Below are 22,432 nucleotides of genomic sequence, written 5' to 3'. Positions count from 1 at the left end.
AACATTTTCAAGCTGTTAAATGTCTTTCTCATTGTGGATACTATTAGTGACAAACAAATCAGATGTGGAAATTTAGTGTAGCCCACACATTCTCAATGTGACTGATAATGAGAATAGGAAAAAAAGATAGAGAACCACCAGCCTCGTATGGCCAAGCATTTTTAGGAATATTGTTGGTAATTTGAAATATAGCTATGTTTCCCAACCACACTTAAATAGACCAAGTCATTAAAAGACCAAGTAAATTTTTTTTTTTAATAAAATCTCCCTTGGGCCAAGTGTCCCAGTCTGAGCAAATGGTAGCATGTCAACCTCTGGTGCCCTGCAGGGTCTCCAAGGACCTGCTCAGGACAGCAAGGTGGGGCCCATCTGTGGTCTGCCGCTGACATCTCATCAACCCTCCCAGGACACACAGAAGTTTATTAAGAAGAATGTTCCATGCCCTGTTGGAAGCATCAAGTTGAAGACTCTCCCTGATAGGTATCTCTGAGCAGAATGCTGTCCTGGGGCCATGTCAGTGGCGCCTGACTGTCTCATTTCCAAGGCGGCAATTGAGTGATAATTGCAGGATCCTATTTGGAACAACACTGCAGCAGGGCCTGATAAACTTTGTAACTCTTGAGATAGAAATCTGAGAACTCTAAACAATTTATTTACAAAGAAGGATACAGATAGGCTTTAACTGCCTCATAAATCGGCTCTCCTTGACCGCAAAGACAGCAGATATGAGCTTCTTGGGGGAATCAATTAGCCCTGGACAGGGATTATTCTGTTGGATGGGTCTTCTTTGGTGGAACGGCTCTTGTAATTAACAGACTGGGCCAAGCAGTTACCAGCACTAAACTGAATAAGGAAAAGCCCTGGGGCTTCACTTTGAGGTTGGGGGTAGGAGTTCCCTGGGAATGCTCATAATGAACTAGTGAAACATGCTGCCTAGACACACTGTAAAAACAGGACCAGCATGGAATCTTTAGACCCAGAACTCTCAACCGTGGCACTCTTGACCTTTGGGGCTGGATCTTCATTGTCGTGGAGACAGTCTTGCACACTGTGGGATAGTTGGCAACATCTCTGGTACCCTTTAACCCTTTACACAGCAGCAGCACCCATCCTGCTCCCTGCTGTGACAACCCAAAATGTCTCCATTGTCAAATTGTTCCTTGGGATGGAGTCAAAACCACCCCCTCCTTTGAGAATCTTAGAATAATTTCCTGGCTTTTTCAATGTCATTTTACAGGGGTTAATTTTTTTTTTTCCCTTAAGTGCAGATTGATATTTGGATATCATTGCCTTCTCTCCTCTCCAGCCTTTCTGAGTGCCCCACTATACGATTACATGTTGGCTGATTCTTCCATCTTTAACCTGAAGCTTTGAAAGGAAACAGCTTTTATCTTCTCTGTTACATGGAGGGGGGTGGCGTGGGTTTGAATATCTATTGCTTTGCATGCAAATTTCCATCCTTTGATCACCTTCCCACAGCTTTCGGGGAGATGCTGAGAATCTACCAGCCCTTCCAGTCTTGACCTTAGGTCTGTAAACAGACTGGAGGAAGCCTGGAAAGGTCATTTCCTTCCCCACTGGCCAGAAGATGCAGGTTTTCATGCAAGATAATTTCAGGGTTTTCCTAGTCTTTTAGTTCAGAGGAAGTAAGAGAATGCTCCCTAATATGCTTCTGTCCAGCCTGCCCAGGGCCATAATGCAGAAATCCATGTTCTTTTTCACTCATTAACCTATTTGCATATTGTTCTTCATGCTCAAATTTCTTCTTTGTCCTGAAAAAAAAATCGCAGGAAGACTTCATTTGGCCAATTTTTCTTATTTTTTAGCCAGAGTAAAATAAAAAAGCTCAGGATTTTGGCAAATTCTACCACAGAATAAAGCAAAAGTGTTCTTTCATTTTGCACAGCAGTCATTAAAGAGAACTCAGACATTTGTTTTTCTTCCAAAAGCTCTTAATTGTCTAATGACAAAGGAGAATGTGTCTCCATCTCTGTGCTGTTATGTCTATGCTTTGTGCAAGGTCCGTCTCCAAAGCAACTTCTTATCGGACAGAGAGATGGCTTTGCGTGTTGACTGCACTCACTGTTAACACAAGCCATAAATTACATGGCTCCGTTTTTTTTTTTTTTTTTTTTCTCTCATAGTCTAATCATTTCTCTGGGAAAAACAGTGTCCTGCTTGGTCTTGCCTTTCATAGAATTGTACAAACTCGTGCCAGACTCCAGCATGTGGGGAGGACATCGGGCTTGTCTACTCACCCCAGACCAAGCGTCCTGCATCATACAATGTTGTTTTCCAGTGTCTGAGCTCTAGCAAAAATATTTCCCTACCTGTCGGAAAGTAAAAGTGTAGTTGGCAAGTCAAGGCTGTCGGGTGAAGCTTCAATCCTAGAAAATAAAACCCTGCTGAGGGAAAAATGACAATGACAGCATTCCTCCACCTTTAGAATTATAGGGTGTACGAGCTGGCCAGGACCTGAAAGAATTACTTATCCACCCCCATGGTTCTTTAGATTAAGAAACTGATACTGAAAGATGAGAAGGGAATTGTTCCACTTGAAGCAGCTGGTTAATGGCAGGGTTGGGGCAAGAACTCACCACGATGCTGACTCTTAAGCTCTTTCCATTGCAATTTACTACCTGTCCCCAGTACCAGCAAGGAGATGGCCGGAGACAGGATGCTTCTGCCTCAGGGCCTTTGCATGGCTGCTCTCTGGCTTTAGGGATCTTCCCCCAGATATTGCCCTCTCTCTTTCATCTCCTTTATTTAGATTTCTGCTCAGATGTTGTCTCTCCAGAGACCATCTTTTCTACAATAGTGGTCCTTGCCTGTCCTCTTCCTTTCTGCTTATCTTGCTTTTCATCATAGCCTTTGCTGATGCCTGGCATTATATTTATTTGTCCAATGGGACACCAAAAGCATCTGCCACAATTAGGTCATAGATATGTGGGTCAGAAAAGAAAGGTCCTGCCACAATCCTGCAAAGCTGGAGCTCTAAAGAACTTAGAAATGGTTAATAATTATGAAGAACCAGGATTTTCACAAGTAATCAAATAAACCCCCCCAAAAAACAATAATATACCATGTTTTTTTATATCATGACTTAGATCAGAGTTGCCAATAAGTTACCTTTGCCAAGTTAATTTTTTACTGCTTCCAACCTTTCTTTTCTTTGTTCCTGGGACACCCCATACAACTGGTGTCTTGGAGAAAAAAAGAACAATAAAACATCTAACTATCTATCCATCTCTCTATCCATCCATCTACAGATTAGGGGTGAGGAGAGAGGGAGGAGAGAGAGGAATGAGAAGAGTTACTTTAAGGAATTGGCTCATGAGATTATGGAAGGGGCCAGTGCAGAATCTGTAAGGTGGGCCAACAGGCTGGATGGAGGGCTAGAGAAGAGCTAAAGCTGCAATTCGAGTCCACAAAGATCCTCTACTGAAGAATTCCTTCTTGGTGGGTGGAAGTCAGTCTTGTTTCCACTCGGGGCTTTACCTAATGAGGACCACTCGCATTATAGAGAACAGTTTGCTTTACTCAGAGTCTGTCAATTTCAACATTAATCTCATCCAAAACCACCCTAGAATAATATTTGACCAATATCTGGATACTGTAGCCCAACCAGCTGACACAACATTAAGCAACACACCTGATTTTCTTCCTGTAACACCAAATGATCTCAGTCATCGTCATCATCATCTTCTTCTTCTTCTTTTTAAGGTTTTTTAAAAAATTTATTTGAGAGAGAGACAGTGAAAGAGAGCATAAGAGGGAAGAAGTTCAGAGGGATAAGCAGACTCTCCTTGGAGATGGAAGCCTGATGCGGGACTCGATCCAGGACTCTGGGATCATGACCTGAGCCAAAGGCTGTTGCCTAACCAACTGAGCCACCGAAGTGTCCTGTCTCAGTCTTCTTAATGGAATCTTCCTCCATCAAAATTATTGAAATGTCTCATGTTGGGGACTCAGATACAGCAAGTAAAAATACAGGACACCCAGTTAAATTTTGATTTCAGGTAAACAATGAAGATGTTAAGCATAAGTATGCCCCAAATACTGCATGGGAAATACTTCTACTAAGCAATCATTTATTGTTGATTTTTATTTCAAATGTGGTGGATTTTCTCACCACCTTAATTGCTTTTTATTACTTTCTGAGCCATGTAATAACCCCCAACAGAGCTCTGTGTCTCCATTCTTGCCCCTCATGGTCTGTTTACTCCTTAACCAGTAGAGTTTTTTTTGTAAATATAATCTCCCTTAGTCTATACCAGATGCCAGAAAAAAAAAATGCATGAAAATCCACTAGACCATGCTTACTGTGCTTAACAAAATTCTTTAAAAGTGTCTAATCATAATTAACATCTAAATTCTCCACAAGTCTCTGCAACTCTGCCTCTGCCCTTGGGTCTCATGGGCACACTTTATTTCAAGCTTTCCGTTTCTCAAGTTTTCAACTTGTGCTGGCCTCAGGGTGGGTGGCACACCATCTTTCTTCTGCCTAAGAAGCTCTTCCTTTGGTTAAGACTGTTCCCTCTGCCAGCCTTAGCTCAGATTCTGCTATTCCAATGAGGACTGCCTTGTAGCTTCAGGACTGATGCTTTTAATTTCTTCTTCTCCAAGCCACCTGTAGCACCAAGGTTCTCCCACTGGAGTGTAAGATTCTTGAGGGCATACACTCCACCAAATTTACGCTTTTGCTTATTCCATACCTTTGTCTCCTTATTTATTTTTTTTTAAAGATTTTATTTATTTATTTTCTTGAGGAAGAGAGTGAGCATGCAGGGAAGTGAGGGGAGGAGCAAAGGGAGAGGGACAAGCAGACTCCGAGCTGAGTTCAGAGCCCCATGTGAGTCTCAATCCCATGACCCTGAGATCCTCACCTGAGCTGAATTCAAGAGTCAGATGCTCAACAGCTGAGCCAGCCAGACTCCCCTTGTCCCTTTAAATGTGCTGGTTGGCGCTTGGTTTTCAGCTCTATATTATTAGAAAAAACAACAACAGCAATATTATCAGGAATTAAGTGCAATAAGTACTCTGAAAAAACTGTTGGTAAGCCCTTTAATTGCAAAGAACTTCTCAAAAGTGTTTGCCAATATATTTTAAGAATCTTAAAATGTTTATTTCTTTGTCTCACTGATTAGGAATTTGAAATCTGAAAAAAAAAATTAGAAATCTGTTCTTGGGACATAATCTATAATGTGGCCAAGGATTTATTCATAAGGATGTCCTTTGTAGAGAAAATATATAAAGAAACCAAAAGTCTAGCAATACGGAAATGGATAAAAATCACAGGGTACGTCTATATGATGGAACATCCAGCCTTCACAAATGACATTTTCCTTCTAGGACTGATAGCAGTGCCCTATAAATCTTTCTCCAGGCACATTCAAATATTTATTAACACATGAAAAGAAACATAAAAAAAGAATTCAACAAGGCTTGGAACCAGGACACATTGTAAGGGTGAGAGCCCCTTCCACTGTCATGGTCAACAGCTCCCGCATGGTCTCAGAACCTTCATGAGACAGAAACAGAGAAGCCAGCTCATCCTAATGAAGAGCTGCTTTTGGAGATATCCTGGGCATGTATATTCCTTACAGAGATGCACTCTTCTCATCATCTCTAAATTTTAAACGTTCTGAGACTACAGTTCCTGGTAACGTAACCAGGCTTGGAGCAGGTGTGGAAAGTGGTATGTGTGTGGCATCTGATGTGCTTAGCAATAGAAAGAGAATGGGACAAATACCATTTCAGAAACTGCCTATTCCAAAGCTATGGTTTTCGTGTCTGGTGTTTTCAGAAAGGGAATAACAGCAAATTGAACCAAAATATTCAGGAATATCAGCATTTCAGATATGTCCCTGAGTAGGTAAAGAACACTCTCAATAAGTTATAGTCAGAAGAGACAAAGGGACTGCTGGACTCAGGTCTGCGGGGTAAGGCAACGACATCAACTCATACTTTGTGTTTAGGTCCTGGAAGAGGAGCAGGATTCAGGGTTGAGATGCCAGCAGACCTGAAATAAAATAAGTAAGATTTGCAAGAAATCTGAAAAAGGCAAAAGGTCAATTAAAACCCATGTTATAGATAGTAAAATATGGAATCAACACTATGCAAACTTGAATTGATAATATAAAATTCCAGGCACATCTTATAGACTGCTGGACAGATGTAAAGAGATGAAATAATGAATCAATCTAGATGAATAGATACATAGATACAGAAGATAGATTTGTAGATATTAGAGAGACAGATATCAATGGAAGATGATGAGACATAGAAAGATCCATTGACTGGAAGACTGACAGGAAAGTTGGACATGAGTAGATACAGGAGACAGAACATATAGTGTGAACATAAAAGAAAGAAGAATAGTAATAGAAAAGAGAGGGAAGCAAATGTGGAAGGGAGGAGATGGGTAGATATTGAGAATAAAATTTTTCTATATTCCAAATTCCAAAGAGGAGAGGACTGGCAATTCTTTGACTGCAGGATGGTGCAGTCAGCAGAATCAGTTTTAAGCCACTGATGACACTGTGTGAGCTCACCTTCTGAAGGTGGCAGTTCTATGCTTCTAAATTCATTCAGCAACAGCCACAGTTTGCCAACACAGCTTCTGTGGCCAATGGTCAACTGACTTTCCAAATTTTGGTTTCTGAACTTCTGACAATTCCTGAACTCTGTATTTCTCTCAGCCTCTTATAAAACCATTTCAAAAATGGCCTAAGAAAATGGACATGACTATCTGACCAACAGATGAGAAAAGACTTTTGTAAGCATAAACTATTTTTTTAAATTCCCTCAAAATAGACAGATAACAGTAAAAAAAAAAATCAAAGATATTTAGGTGTCACAAATACCACGAACAATATTGTTAGGCAGACAAGCTATGAACAGTATATGCATCAAATGTAGTAAACAAATCAACTTGTTGTTAACAATCAACCTATTTAAGAAACTTATACCACTCAGTAAGAAAGACATGAAAACACTGATGGCCAGAGAGGGAAAAGATATGAAGACAATTCACAGAAGAAATAAAAATTAAAAGTGAAAACAAAGTGTTTCACAGGCACTTGTAAGTCAAAATCAAGGAAATAAAAACAAATGAAAACCATGGCATTTCACACATCATGTTAGCAAAGATCAAGCATGGTTAAGCCAGTTTTAGCCAGGAGTGTGATAATGTGGATGCACTCAGCCATTGACAGGGAGTTGTAAGTAGAAGGATCTTCCTGAAACTTCCATTGTGTTCATAGCAAAAGCCTTCAAACAAAACTCACACACCATTTCCTCAGAACTCCCCAGGAGCTTTCTCTTTGTTGGAAGTAAAGAGAAGCTGAAAGCAAGCTTTCAGCACAGATATTCGTTACTGAGATATTTATAATTGTGCAATATTTGGAAAGCCACCCAACAACCATGAACACAATGACGTAAATTCTGGTACAAACACATGATGGAATAATTTGTTGTCATGATAATGGAGTTTGCAAGAAAGTTTTAATCACACATGAAAATGCTTGTTATACAGTGAAATAAAAAGCAGGATATATATTTGTATAAGCTTTGTATACTAAAATGTGTGTTTATGATTCAAATTTTATGAAAATTATAGAAAAATACAATGAAAAAGGCATCCATTTTCCCCAGTAGTTATTTTTAAATAATTTGATTATAATTAATCATTTGATTATTATTTCCCAAATTCTGAGCATACTTTCCCACTCACTGTTTATAAAGTCTCTATTCAAGGACACTAACTCCTATCAAATCGTGTTCTTTACTTTGTTTCTTTCTTTCTTTTTTTTCTTCAACACAACTATACCTTTCAATAAATGGGTCACAGAACTATGTCTGTGGTGGGTACAGTAGGAACACTACATTTCAACTACCTCCGGCACTCAAGCTTCCTGGCCAGCTGCATGGATCTTTCAGAATTACCCTTCATGTTGTAGCAGTGGCTCAGTGACTCCCGAATCCAGAATCACATATCATCCCAAGCACAGGCAGGAAAGAGATTCAGATCCTGGGCTTCTAGTTGCCCTTTATGCAACCCTTAATACGCTTGCTGTATGGCTTCATTAAGAGAGGTTTGATTATTGTTCCCACTCTGGGGACTGGCCCTTCCCGTCGGCCATGGGCTGGTTTGGATATTATAAGTGTTCTTTTTCCTCTCATAAAGCAAGAAGGAATTAATTGGCCAGATTCAAGGCAGTGTGTATTATTTTTATAATCACATGTACACACAAACCACAAATATTACAAATTTTTAAAAACCAGTGATGGGAAAAAATTGTCATAATAATATGCAAAAAAATTAACATGAAAGTAATAGAAATAATATGAGCCTAAATGTAAAAAAAAAAAAAAAAGGTTAAAGAAGGCCTGAAAGAAGATTTTACCGATGTATCCTTTGGATTACAGGAAGGTAGATTTTGTTTTCTTCTTTATACGTTTCCTGTATGCTCAAGTTTCTATCATGAGGTAGAACAAGGAAGCTATTATTTGCAGAAGGTGGTTGCGGGGTAGCGGTAACAACAGCAAAGAGAATTATAAAATTGGTCTTGGGGGAAAAAAAAACTCTAAATGAAGATTGGCTTATACATAACATCCTGGGGAGGCCAAGCCCACCCACCTCAGTGGGCAGCAGCTGTGCCCCTGAAGCAGACTTTATCACCCCATTTTGCACATGTGAAAAGCAAGACTTAGGTCGATGCTACAGGGTTCCCGTCGCGACACATCTGGTACACGCGACCCAGCAGAAACATTGCTCTTCTCTCGCCTCCTGGGGGAGGGGAACAGACCAAACCTAGGGACCAGCATTTCTCCTACCCTGCAAAATGAGTGGAGCCTCTACCATGCACATCAAAACGTTCTCAAGGGGCTCAATTTTGTTTTTGCCACGTATGATCATAAAAGCAGTTGGGGTGTGGGTTTTCTCCTTCTCACCTTCCCTATTGTCAGACACCCTCGATCCCACCTCCCCACTCCCCCACCAACCGACTCTTCTGCTCTCCACTTGCTGGGATGCAGAGAGAGGGTCAGCATAGTCTGGGAGGGAGGAGGTCACATGGTCTGGTTGATATTTACAGCATTACGACATCACTCCCTAAAGCTGTGTTTCCTGGAAGGATGCGGAATTCGCCTGGCAGCCCCATTATGGGCAGCGTCCCAGTGCCCCTTGGGCAGGACCACTGGACACCACATTCTGCACACCCTACTAGCATCCTTTGTTCTGGAGAATGTAGCTCATTTGGTACTTAAAAGAGTATTATAAGAAATCTTGTGTCATGGAGAGTTTAGGAATGCTGCTCCGTTTGACTTTTGAGTTCAGTGTTGGGTTGACAAGGAAATACTTCTTTGGGGTTATGCTTTTTTGCCTCTTTTGCATTTCTGGCTTTACTCAGATGCCATAGGATGCCACAAGCCGCTGTACACAGGCAGGGTGAAGCAAGAGTTATGCTTGATGTGACTCATGCTAAAGTGTATCTTCTGCCTGGAATTATCAGATAACTGGGAACACAGGTATTTTGAGGTTTCCATTCTGTTTGTGCTTGAATTATTTAGGAAATGGTTCATTTCCTAAGTTTGCATATGGAAAGTGTCTCAGATGAATCCCACAGCTCGATGCTGGCAAGAAAGTACAAGTATCTTAATTATCGATAGAGCTAAGTCGATGGCTTTGTCCAAAACATGGAAAAGCCTGAACGAGGCCAGTTCAAGGATAAATTCTGTCAATGTTAGCAGTCATCTGGAAGTCTGTGAGTGGCCACTGGCAGGTAACAGAGCTTGTCAAAGAAGCGTATACCCCTCTTGTCAAGTACATGACATTTGTCCGTTCTTACTCTGACATCCAGGGCATGGTTTGGGTAACTGTTTTGAAACAAGCCACCTGAGTCAGTGTCTTTCCAGGGGGTCCGACGTGGAGCTTTCTTATGGGTCAACTTGGCAAGGTGGCGGACCTGGCTTTAAACTCAGGAACGATGAAGTCCAAAAATCATGATCTTTTGAAGTTATTACACTGTCTTTTGACTCCCGTCACTGAGATAAAACATCTTTGGGTTCAGTATCTGGTGAAATAGTACTTCCGGCTCAAGTTTTTCCAGTTCTTTACTTCCCTCAGAAGCGAGAGGGTAGATGGGGACCTTCATGCGACAGCTGTGGCAGATGCAACCTCCCCTTGCCTGCCTGCCCCGGCATTGCTCCTCTGGGAGGTCTGGGCCACATCTTCACAGACTGTAGCTCTGGACTGATATGTGTGGACATTAGGAGAACTTTTTGATTTTGCGAAAATAGACGCCTTTTTGCCCATCTGTGCATGCACACACACACACACACACACACACACACACACTTCACAGGCCACTCCCTCCTCCTTTAGGTCTTGGCCAGGACCTCTCGAACTGCTCTTGGAAGGGAGGAAGTGACTTAGTCGCCGATGATTTCTGAAATAATGGCATGAAGAGGAAGTTGGGTATGATGCAAGTATGGGGGAAAATGGGGGGAAATTGCATGTATGACAAGGATTTATTTTTTGTAGCAGCTGAGAGAGGAATCACCAACTTTATTCTCCCTGTATCTAAGTAAGAGCACTCTCAAAATAGCTGTTTTGATTTCCATTTTTGTACAGGGTCCCCCCCCCAACCCCATGCCTTGATCCCAAGTTCAGAAGCCTGAAGACTTGTTTTGGAATGATGGGCTCCTGAGTCTCGGGGTTGGGAAAGACGTTAATAGAGAGGCGTGCCGTGGAGGAGGCTGGCTTCAAACCTTCTCTGGAAGCCCATGCCAGGTGGTAGAGCAGCCTCTGCTTGAACACCCTTTGGAATGAGCCCTCAGTGCCTCCTGAGCACGAGTCCCACCTCTGATAGCTGACACTTTCAGAAACGTTTTCCTTAGATTGCCTTGAAACCTGTCTCCCTGCTTAACTTGTAAAATGAGTCAACTGGCCTCGGGACTGACCCACCCAGCTGCACAGTCTATACAAGGCACAGTTTCAGGGGGTACCCTCCATCTAGACTCTCAGGGCAGGGACCGGCAGGTGTCTGGCGTGCAATGCCATGGCCTTGGTTCTCCACGATGAGCTTCATGTTTCATTCTGACTCCCAACTTCCGTGAGTGCCTCATATACTCTGCAGAAGAGACTGGTTGGCATCAAGAATCATTCAAAGTCCCTTCCTGAAGCTGGTTGCCTGTGCCGTGAGAGCCGGCCATCCCTTATTATTTACACATTGAGGAACTTACAGTCCTTTAAGCTCAAACATGGAAGTTAGGCTTTTTACCCTGCAGGCAACCCATCATCTGTTGTTTGACTATTATTGAATGGGGAGGAGAAGGGAGTGTGTTTTTCTTTTTTGAATTTTTTTCTTGGAGAATCCACTCTGGTTGAAAATATGACTGTGTTCTTTTAAATGTCTTTACATATTGATTTTACAGAATCATTAGTAATGAAAGACGTCATTTTATGTATTTTTAAGAAATGGGGAGGTGATGGGTTATGAAGGAGGGTGCATATGGCAATGAGCACTGGGGGTTATACACGAACAGTGAATCACAGGACACGACATCAAAAACTAATGCAGGACTGGGTGATGACTAACATAACCTAATTAAGAAAAAAAAAAAAAAAGAATTAGGGGGGGTACCGAAAAAGGAAAAAAGAGAACTTAATGAGAAATGCTGTTTTCTGATCCATTTTTCACTTTGCAATAAAACTGCTGATCTTTCCTCAGCTGCTGACACATAGTTTGTATCACCTGAGCAAGGATGAAAGCTTGGAAAACAAAATCAAGCACACTTCCAGGAAATGGTAAGCTTCCTTAATCTCCCCACCTCTTAAAAGAATCTGTTGATATCATACCACCGCTGTAAGTGCCCCTCATCCTTTCTGTGCAAGGAAATTTGTCGGGGACTGAGTTGGTACACATGTGGTTAACATTTCTCCAAATAAAGAATGCACTTATGTAACAATAATAATGTGGCCTTTATGTAAAATGCTATATAATTACCTCCTAATTTAATATTGACTTTCCCCCGGGAAATCTAAATTATTGAAGATTTACCATAAGCTGAAAATTATGGATTCCCGAGGAAGGCGATTGTTGCTAGAAAGACGGTAATTTAGTCTTTTGGCGGTTGGAGTGAGCGGGACTCTCTCTGCGTGGTTGAGTTTTCATGGAGTGGCAGGTTAAACCAAGCCCTTGGGCTCTTTGATGCTGGGTGGAGAGGCCTGAGGGAAAAGATAGCTCTGGCTTTGTTCTCAAGGCTTCACATTTGCTACAAGATGCGCTCTTATTAACAAAGGGTTGTGCGCACTTCAGTTTTATTATTTAAAGTTTATAAAAGCCTTCCCCCCAAAAAAATAATAATGAGGGCAGAATTTGTACTGGGAGGGCTTCACCATCTCATAAAACTGACACTAACCCTTTTTCCCCAACCATGCGGGGGCAGGAGTGGGGGTGTTCAAAGAGCAAGAGGAAACTCCCATTCCCCCAGCTAGATGTATCTTACTTAAAAGTAGGTTCCACTTGCCATGATTTAGGGGCTCAGAGAGCAGGCTGAATTCCTAGCCTCTGGACACAGACAGGCGCAGTGAGCGGGCAAGTGTGTGTGCATGCGTGCATGTGTGTTTGCCTAAAATACATTGAAAACACACTTACCCTCCCTTATTTCCAAATACTGAAAAGCATGCTTTCCTTGGCTGGCAAGAGAGATAGAGAGAATGAAGGCTCAGCAGTTTTTATGAATAGCAGTGCTGAAATATTAAGACAAAAGAATTCAGGTGTTTCCCCACTCTAGCCTCTCTTCCCAAGGGATTCCGTGGGTTAATAAATTAATCAAAACCAAGTGTGGACTGAAGTTGAAACCATGGATGGCCTGTATCTCCTTGGATCCAGCTGTTCATACCAACGTCAAAACAGTAAAAGCATCCCAAAGTGATCTTGGGCTGAAATGGAACTTGGGTCCATTATTTTTAAACAAGTGAAGGAACTGAATTGCAACGTTGGGACAGGCTAGGACAATAGTTATTAAGTCCCGATGTGGGCAAATGTTGCTGGCCACAAGAGATAATAATGAATGGGACAGTGGCTCAGATTCCTGTCTTCCAGATCCCTTCTCTCTCTGCCATTTCCATGTACCTACACGTGTTACCCTCATCCCTCCACCCCACATGTTGCTCCTCCACCCCCAGACCCAGTGACAAGCCACAGGACATCTATTAGCAGGCATTAAAATAAAAAGCATCCCTTGGAATTTCTCCTTGAGTTGGGGCCAGTCCAGCATCCTCGGGAAGCCAGAATCTGCCAAGTGTATCTCTCTCTCCTGGAATTCAGACATTTAATCAATGACACTTGCTTTGCCAAGGTTGTAAAAATAAAACAACTCTCAAAGTGCTAAGCCTTTGTTTTGGTCTGCAAAGAAACTCAAGTGCTTGGGTTAGTGATCAAAATATAAAGAACCAGAGTCGGGTAGGTTGAAAACAATTGCATGCGTGTGTTTGCGTGTGCACCAAGCATTTCCTGCTACCAAACATGAAAAATTGGCACCACAAAAAAGACATGATATGCCCCAAAGTCCAGCTACATTTACATTCCTGATTATTTTCAAAATCTTACCTTACTGAAAGCTTCTGGTTCCGTCTTCACTTCTGGTTCCATGTTTATTTACTAAGAATAATTGGATTTTCTACACTTGTACTAACCAAGTAATGGAGCACTTGGTTAAACTGACAAATTATTCATGTATATACATGTATGAAAATTTCTTTACTTGGCAATTTTACTCTCATTTCCCAACATTTACACCTTGTTTAACATAAAATTCCTAGCATAGATATGCAAGCTATTCCCCCAGAAATGAAAACATATTGCAGTGTTTTATACTTAATAGCTTTCCATTATCATGATTTACCTTTGGTGAACGGTGATGACAATTTGCCTTTATGTCATCCTCAGTGTGCCTAAGTTCTACAGGACTTTGCCTGTGAGACATGAAATCCATTCATTTTTATAGACTAGGTGGATGCTTATTATAATCTCTTATTTTGTGGGATAGGTCATGCATTTTATTAGAATATGTGTGGCTTTATAAAGACAGAGAAAGGAGGCTAGAACTCTTGGGTTCATGTGCTGTGCCAGCTCCAAATTGGGTTTTGCAGCCTTACTAGATGGAGGAGAGTCCACAGTGAGTTGCATCTCACGGTCCAGAGCCTTGAGCAGGGCTGCTGAGCTGAAAGGCTCAGCCATGCAAACTGCCTGTAGGTCTCCTGGGTCCCTCAGTCCCAGGTTCCCAGCCTCCAGGGCCTGGAGGACAGCTGGACACAGTACTGCACTTCTTTCTCCCACCAATTGAAATTAAATTAAAGCTGGAGGAGCTGATGCATTATTCATGATTTTCTTTGTAATGGAATCCAGAGTACTTCTGAAGGCTCTATACTTCAATACTTGCTGGGGGGGAGTGGACAGGGGCAGGGGCAGGAGGGAGTGTGGATGATGTGTGTGCCTGCTGGGCTTGCTGCAAAGGTTCTGTCTGAGAGCAGGAGACAGTGGCTTGCCACCAAAGAAGCCCTGTTGTGACTTATAAAAACAAGTGGAGGGGAACTCCTTCAGGTTAAAAATGGGAGAAGGACCATATTTTAACTCCAGTAGTATGAAGGATAGGCTTCTTTTGACATCTATTGACTTAAAATACAAAACTAATTTTTTAGTTTATCATAAGCTTAAGGGAAACCCTTAGGGCAATTCCTTTGCAAAAGAATAGAAAAATGAAGGCAGGGTGCTGGCGTTTGGTCTCAGAATTGACCTGAATTTGCTGTGGCTGGAGCCAGCTGTCGATCCCTGGTCCAGGTCCCCAGCTTTCTGGCATAAACAGAACCTACACAGAGGTGCCACCTGCAAACTGGTCTTTAGTGGATACCTTACCTGTGCAATGTCACCCAATCCTTTTGGGAGGACCCTTCCCAAAACACTATTGCTTTGTACCAAAGCTCCCATAAAGACATGCAATTGGCTGAATCCTCTTGCTGCAGAGGTTTTGCAATGTCCCCATGGAAGGACTTTGTGGCTTCGTGGGAGTGAAATAAAAGGAATGGAGGATGTGTGGGAACTTTGTGTTGGAAGACGCTTGTCTAGCCCGGTAGTGATTAAGAGATTATAAATTGTGTTTTGTCTGAGTGGCTCACATGGTTTTCGATGTTATTCCTGTTTAAGGTTGGCTGCCGATGGTGGAGGTGGGAGGCAATGGGAGACAGAGAAGCCAGCAAAGTTTCTAAGATTACGTGGCAAGTGGCCCCAAATCCCGGCGCAGCTCAGCCCTCTTCACTCAAGAACACATGCTCTGCGTGGGGTTAGCCAGAGTCTGTGGAGGGAGGGAGTTTTCAAAAACTGCTGCTTTGGTTGGATTTCAGGGTTTTGGCATAGACAATGATGCCTGGCTCCCTGTGCTGTGATGATTATAGACGAGATGATTTCAGACTTGCCTGTTACATGTATGTCAACCGAGACATAGAGGAAGGATTCTTCTTGTCGTCATTCATGTTGTGTTCAGACCGCTGCATAGTACACATACCCCTCTGGCTGGCCCTGGAGGAGTCAATTTTACCTAATGTCTTACTGTAACTCAGAAGCCCCAGCCTCTGCTCAGGACTGCCCAGCCCTGCTGCCGACTGTGACGTGAGAGCAACATTGTGTGGTCTGTAAATCAGGGTAGAAAACAGGAAGCTCTCCCTTGAAAGTGGCTAGGCAAGAAGCTCACACTTTTATATGCACTTCTTTCTGGTTCCGGTGCTCCTCCTTTTTCCATAACCCTTTGTTTTTGTGGCTATAGTAAGACTGATGTAGGTCGGATTAACTCTAAAGCATCATTGCTCTAAAAAAAAGGAGAGGTAAAATGATAATGGCAATCAGAAAAATGTATTGTTGCAGTTTGGCATTTCTTAGGAAGCTAAATATAGTTTTACCATGTGATCCAGCTGTTGCTGCTCCTCAGCATTTACCAAATGAGCTGGAAAACTATGTCCACAGAAAAACCTGCACACAAGAATTTAAGGAAGCTTTATGCTTAGTTACTAAAACTGGAAAACATGTCTTTCAATAGGTGAATAGATAAACCAGTTTTGTTATATCCATACAATAGAATAGTATTCAACAATTAAAAAAATAAACTCCTGAGCTATAAAAAGACAGGGTGGGACCTTGATTGGATATTGCCCCAGAAACACGGAAGCCAATCTAAAAGGCTAAATATACAGTATGTTTCCAACTCTATGAAATCCTGAAAAAGGCAAAACTATGGGGATAGCAAAAAGAGCAGTTATTGAGAAGGACTGGTTGTTGGGGAAAGGAGTAACAGGATATTGTCATGTTGGGACTGTGATTTCATGCATTTGTCAAAGCTATAAGAATGTACAACACAAGTGGTCAACCCTAATATAAACTATGGACTATGGTTAATAAAACTTTATCAATATTGTTTAATTGTAACAAATGTAACTCAAGAATCCAAGATGCTATAGGGAAAATTTGAAGTGGGGAAGTGAGTCTATTGGAATTATTTGTACATTATGTTCATTTTTTTCATAAACCTAAAAATGCTTTAGAAAATAAAGTTCCCTGTGCTGTGAAGTCTGTAAACCTGGCCATTCACAGACCTGTACCCCTGGGGATAAAAATAGATGTTTATAAAAAATAAAAAATTAAAAAAAAATAAAGTTCACTAATTTAAAAAATAAAAAAAAAACAACTGGTAAGAGGGAGATCATCAGTATGCTGGTCTTTTGGTGAGTGTGCAGGGACAAAGTATTCTGGGGCTTCAGAATGTGAGTAGAAGGCATTGCATAAACCTCACATAATATCTTCAGTTACCTTCGATAGGTTTTGATTTTGTTTAAAGTGTCTCTTGAATGTATTGAAGAAATTCAAATCAAGAATCAAGTGGCCACCATTTCACTTGTGAGTCCTAGCACTTCCCTCCCTTTTCTTTTTCACTTATATCTAGTTGTGGTATCAAAATGGCAGAGGATCCTAGGTGGCTTAGTTGGGTAAGCATCAGATTCTTGATTTCCATTCAGGGATCTTGGGATCAAGCTTTGCATGGGGTTCCATGCTGGGCATGGAACCTGCTTAATATCCATCCCCCATCTGCACCACCCCTCCTCTTTCTCTCTCTCTCAAAAATAAAGAAAAGATGGGTGAGAAAATAGAAAAATCACCAAAATCAACACCTTCATAATTTTTGCTTATTTATAGTCCATTGAGTATTGTGGGAGAGGAAGAAAGCCTTCTTTTTTCCCCTCTACCCATTTTAGGCTCATTGGCTGTGGCCCTGTATATTACACTAACAAAAGACAGACCACCAGGAGAAAAAGAAACAGAAGTTTATTAGCATGTGCTGTGCAACACACATGCACAGGATGCCCAGTGAGGAGTAACTCAAAGGGGTGGTTAAAACTCGGGCTTATAAAGCATCTTAAACAAAAGAATATTAAATCTTCAGAGGTAACAGGACAAATGAAAAAGATTTTGAGTTTTTAGGGGTGACAAATTGTGGGGAGGTAAATATTTGGGGACAGTAATGGCAGATGAGGGCTAGTTTTACAAGGTTTGTTGTGTAGATCCCTCTGCTGACATCTCTGAGCTGATATGGGTCCAAAGTTATCTCCAGTGATTAATTTCTGTTTTTTTCTGGTGGACGGGGAAGACATCTTTATAAATATAAATTTAACTAATTTGCTTTTAAGCATTTAGGGGGAGGGCAGAGAACTTTTCTTTTAACTGCTTTTTCTCAATTGCCTTCAGCTCAAAATAATTCTTATGCCAAAGTGGCTATTTTGGGTGGCATTATGCTACTCTTCAGCATCTGCTAATGAATATTGAATTCTTTTAGGTGCTGGGAAAAAAAAAAAGAACTTTAACCTGATACCTTCTCTCCTGGATTTTTAAACTCTAGTGGAGAGATGAGAAACTGAAACACGAAGAGAACTACCACATGATTAGCAATCCCACTTCTGGGTATCTATCAGAAGGAAATAAAGTCACTATTTCAGGGAAATATCTGCATTCTCATGCAGGGTTGCTCACAATAACTGAAATAGGGAAACAACCTAAGTGTCTGCTAATAAATGAGTGGACAAAGAAAATATGGAGTAAGGTATATATTCAGAATATTATTTGGCCTTAAAAAGATGGAATTCCTGCCATTTGCAAAAATATGGATAGACCTGGAGAACACTATGCTGAGTAAAATAAGACAGACACAGAAAGAAAAATACTGCATGATCTCACCTATATGTGGAATCTAAAAAAGTTGAACTCCTAGAAACAGAGGGTAGAAGGATATTTGTCAGGTACTGACAAGTGGAAGAAATAGATTTTGGTCGAAGGGTACAAATTTTCAGCTGTAAAATGAAAAAAAAATCTGGTCACTTAATGTACAACATGGTGACTACAGTTAATAAAACTATTGTGTATACTTCAGTTTTCTAAAACAATAGATCTTACACCAAGAAATATGTATCAGGGCAGCCTTTGGTGAAATCATCCCACTTGGTCCTTGCCCTTAAAGATCTTAAACTTTCTAGAAAAGATAAGTATTAAATTATAGGTAATGACACACAAGTGCTTGATCACTATCTCCATTCCATTCCCAGCTTGTGCTTTTACTGGGCTGTCTGGTATGATGCAGAACTGGAAGAAACAGAGACGCCAGGCTGAGTGTGTTTGGAGGGGAAGTGCAGGGTTGAGCAAGGAAGGGAGGAAAAGTTCCCAAAGACTGACATGACTGAGTTTGGCAGCAGAGTTCTTTAGAGAATTCTGGCAGAGAGTTATGAGTCAGTTTCCCCACCTTGGAGTGAAAGAGGACTTCAACAACCTCCATTTGGACCTCAAACTTTCTAATTGATTAAGGTCTGCTTTCCAGGTTTTCTCTTAATTCAGGCAAAAAACCCTGTGGGCAAAGCATCCTCTCATGAGAACCAAGACCAGCCCACCACTCCAGGCAGTGAGGACTGCCTTGAGCCAGCAAGACTCCACCCATGACAGTGATTTTGACAATGATCACCTTGACCTTCACTGACCACCTGCACATACTCACCAAGCTTTGTCCCACATTTTCCTTTTGTAAACTTGTAAGTATTTTTGCCACTTTGGCAACAGTCTTTGAGACATTAGTCTTCTCTCTTCCTGGTGTTGGCCTAACTGAAATAAATTCCTCTCTTCTTTCACCACTACTCATCTCTCTGCTTTTAGGATTTTGCCAGCAGTGAGTGGCCAAACCTGGTCTGTTTGGGAACCCCAAATCCAAGTGCTATTGTACTTTTGTGCCCCAGCTATAGGAGGAAACACTGGGAATGAACAGTGGAGAAATAAAATGTAAAGTAGTCTTATTTTATACCCTATCTTGCAACTTCTTTTTTCAAGCCTATTTGGGGGATGGGTTTATTTTTTTTTTTAGATGTGACCTCATCCTGGGAGGGCTATGGAAAGGGAAAAGAAGGCTCAGTTTGGTCCTGTTGACATAAGAAGTAGATTGAGAAGTTCAAAGGGGAAAGGGAAGCAAATGTGGGGAGGCCTAGTGGGAGAAACTAGTCCAGTGTGGAGGGGACCAAGAAGGCTTCCTGGAGGAAGCACCATTTAAGCTGAGACTCAGAGTTCTGGGAGTGGCTTGGGTGAGATAGAAGCAGGATGTCATGAGAATGAAAGATTTTTTTTCTTTCTATCTTTCTTTCTTCTTTTTTTTTTTTTTTTTTATTTCCAGCATAACAGTATTCATTATTTTTGCACCACACCCCGTGCTCCATGCAATCCATGCCCTCTATAATACCCACCACCTGGTACCCCAACCTCCCACCCCCTGTCCCTTCAAAACCCTCAGATTGTTTTTCAGAGTCCATAGTCTCTCATGGTTCACCTCCCCTTCCAATTTCTCCCAACTCCCTTCTCCACTCTAAGTCCCCATGTCCTCCATGCTATTTGTTATGCTCCACAAATAAGTGAAACCATATGATAATTGACTCTCTCTGCTTGACTTATTTCACTCAGCATAATCTCTTCCAGTCCCGTCCACGTTGCTACAAAAGTTGGGTATTCATCCTTTCTGATAGAGGCATAATACTCTATCCCCAGGGGTACAGGTCTGTGAATCACCAGGTTTACACACTTCACAGCACTCACTAAAGCACATACCCTCCCCAATGTCCATAATCCCACGCCCTTCTCCCAAACCCCCTCCCCCCAGCAACCCTCAGTTTGTTTTGTGAGATTAAAAGTCACTTATGGTTTGTCTCCCTCCCAATCCCATCTTGTTTCCTTTATTCTTCTCCTACCCACTTAAGCCCCCATGTTGCATCACCACTTCCTCATATCAGGGAGATCATATGATAGTTGTCTTTCTCTGCTTGACTTATTTCGCTAAGCATGATACGCTCTAGTTCCATCCATGTTGTCGCAAATGGCAAGATTTCATTTCTTTTGATGGCTGCATAGTATTCCATTGTGTATATATACCACATCTTCTTGATCCATTCATCTGTTGATGGACATCTAGGTTCTTTCCATAGTTTGGCTATTGTGGACATTGCTGCTATAAACATTCGGGTGCATGTGCCCCTTTGGATCACTACATTTGTATCCTTAGGGTAAATACCCAATAGTGCAATTGCTGGGTCATAGGGCAGTTCTATTTTCAACATTTTGAGGAACCTCCATGCTGTTTTCCAGAGTGGCTGCACCAGCTTGCATTCCCACCAACAGTGTAGGAGGGTTCCCCTTTCTCCGCATCCTCGCCAGCATCTGTCATTTCCTGACTTGTTGATTTTAGCCATTCTGACTGGTGTGAGGTGATATCTCATTGTGGTTTTGATTTGTATTTCCCTGATGCCGAGTGATATGGAGCACTTTTTCATGTGTCTGTTGGCCATCTGGATGTCTTCTTTGCAGAAATGTCTGTTCATGTCCTCTGCCCATTTCTTGATTGGATTATTTGTCCTTTGGGTGTTGAGTTTGCTAAGTTCTTTATAGATTCTGGACACTAGTCCTTTATCTGATATGTCATTTGCAAATATCTTCTCCCATTCTGTCAGTTGTCTTTTGATTTTGTTAACTGTTTCCTTTGCTGTGCAAAAGCTTTTGATCTTGATGAAATCCCAATAGTTCATTTTTGCCCTTGCTTCCCTTGCCTTTTGCGTTGTTCCTAGGAAGATGTTGCTGCGGTTGAGGTCAAAGAGGTTGCTGCCTGTGTTCTCCTCAAGGATTTTGATGGATTCCTTTCGCACATTGAGGTCCTTCATCCATTTTGAGTCTATTTTTGTGTGTGGTGTAAGGAAATGGTCCAATTTCATTTTTGTGCATGTGGCTGTCCAATTTTCCCAGCACCATTTATTGAAGAGGCTGTCTTTTTGCCATTGGACATTCTTTCCTGCTTTGTCGAAGATTAGTTGACCATAGAGTTGAGGGTCTATTTCTGGGCTCTCTATTCTGTTCCATTGATCTATGTGTCTGTTTTTGTGCCAGTACCATGCTGTCTTGATGACGACAGCTTTGTAATAGAGCTTGAAGTCCGGAATTGTGATGCCACCAACGTTGGCTTTCTTTTTCAATATCCCTTTGGCTATTCGAGGTCTTTTCTGGTTCCATATAAATTTTAGCATTATTTGTTCCATTTCTTTGAAAAAGATGGATGGTACTTTGATAGGAATTGCATTAAATGTGTAGATTGCTTTAGGTAGCATAGACATTTTCACAATATTTATTCTTCCAATCCAGGAGCATGGAACATTTTTCCATTTCTTTGTGTCTTCCTCAATTTCTTTCATGAGTACTTTATAGTTTTCTGAGTATAGATTCTGTGTCTCTTTGGTTAGGTTTATTCCTAGGTATCTTATGGTTTTGGGTGCAATTGTAAATGGGATGGACTCCTTAATTTCTCTTTCTTCTGTCTTGCTGTTGGTGTAGAGAAATGCAACTGATTTCTGTGCATTGATTTTATATCCTGACACTTTACTGAATTCCTGTATAAGTTCTAGCAGTTTTGGAGTGGAGTCTTTTGGGTTTTCCACATATAGTATCATATCATCTGCGAAGAGTGATAATTTGATTTCTTCTTTGCTGATTTGGATGCCTTTAATTTCCTTTTGTTGTCTGATTGCTGAGGCTAGGACCTCTAGTACTATGTTGAATAGCAGTGGTGATAATGGACATCCCTGCCGTGTTCCTGACCTTAGCGGAAAAGCTTTCAGTTTTTCTCCATTGAGAATGATATTTGCGGTGGGTTTTTCATAGATGGCTTTGATGATATTGAGGTATGTGCCCTCTATCCCTACACTTTGAAGAGTTTTGATCAGGAAGGGATGCTGTACTTTGTCAAATGCTTTTTCAGCATCTATTGAGAGTATCATATGGTTCTTGTTCTTTCTTTTATTGATGTGTTGTATCAC

At 41.4% G+C, this 22,432-nt stretch overlaps 2 long non-coding RNA genes across 2 annotated transcripts in view; both read left to right on the top strand.

Annotated features, from left to right (window-relative positions):
• The window catches only part of LOC116597162, a 60,960-nt gene that overhangs the window by 20,429 nt on the left and 18,099 nt on the right, over window positions 1-22,432 (top strand). Inside the window, exons 2-3 of the long non-coding RNA XR_004288474.1 lie at window positions 18,919-19,126; window positions 19,248-19,370. This is a non-coding gene — a long non-coding RNA (uncharacterized LOC116597162). The remainder of the gene's footprint in view (window positions 1-18,918; window positions 19,127-19,247; window positions 19,371-22,432) is intronic.
• On the top strand, window positions 8,395-13,312 carry LOC116597164. The gene is made up of 3 exons (XR_004288475.1): window positions 8,395-9,262; window positions 10,388-10,480; window positions 11,736-13,312. It is a non-coding gene; the product is annotated as an uncharacterized LOC116597164 (long non-coding RNA).

The sequence above is a fragment of the Mustela erminea genome, chromosome 1 (assembly GCF_009829155.1).
Source record: "Mustela erminea isolate mMusErm1 chromosome 1, mMusErm1.Pri, whole genome shotgun sequence".
In the NCBI taxonomy this organism is placed as follows: domain Eukaryota; kingdom Metazoa; phylum Chordata; class Mammalia; order Carnivora; family Mustelidae; genus Mustela; species Mustela erminea.
The sequence above is the reverse complement of the archived record's forward strand: the minus strand, read 5'-3'. Positions and strand labels throughout refer to the sequence as shown.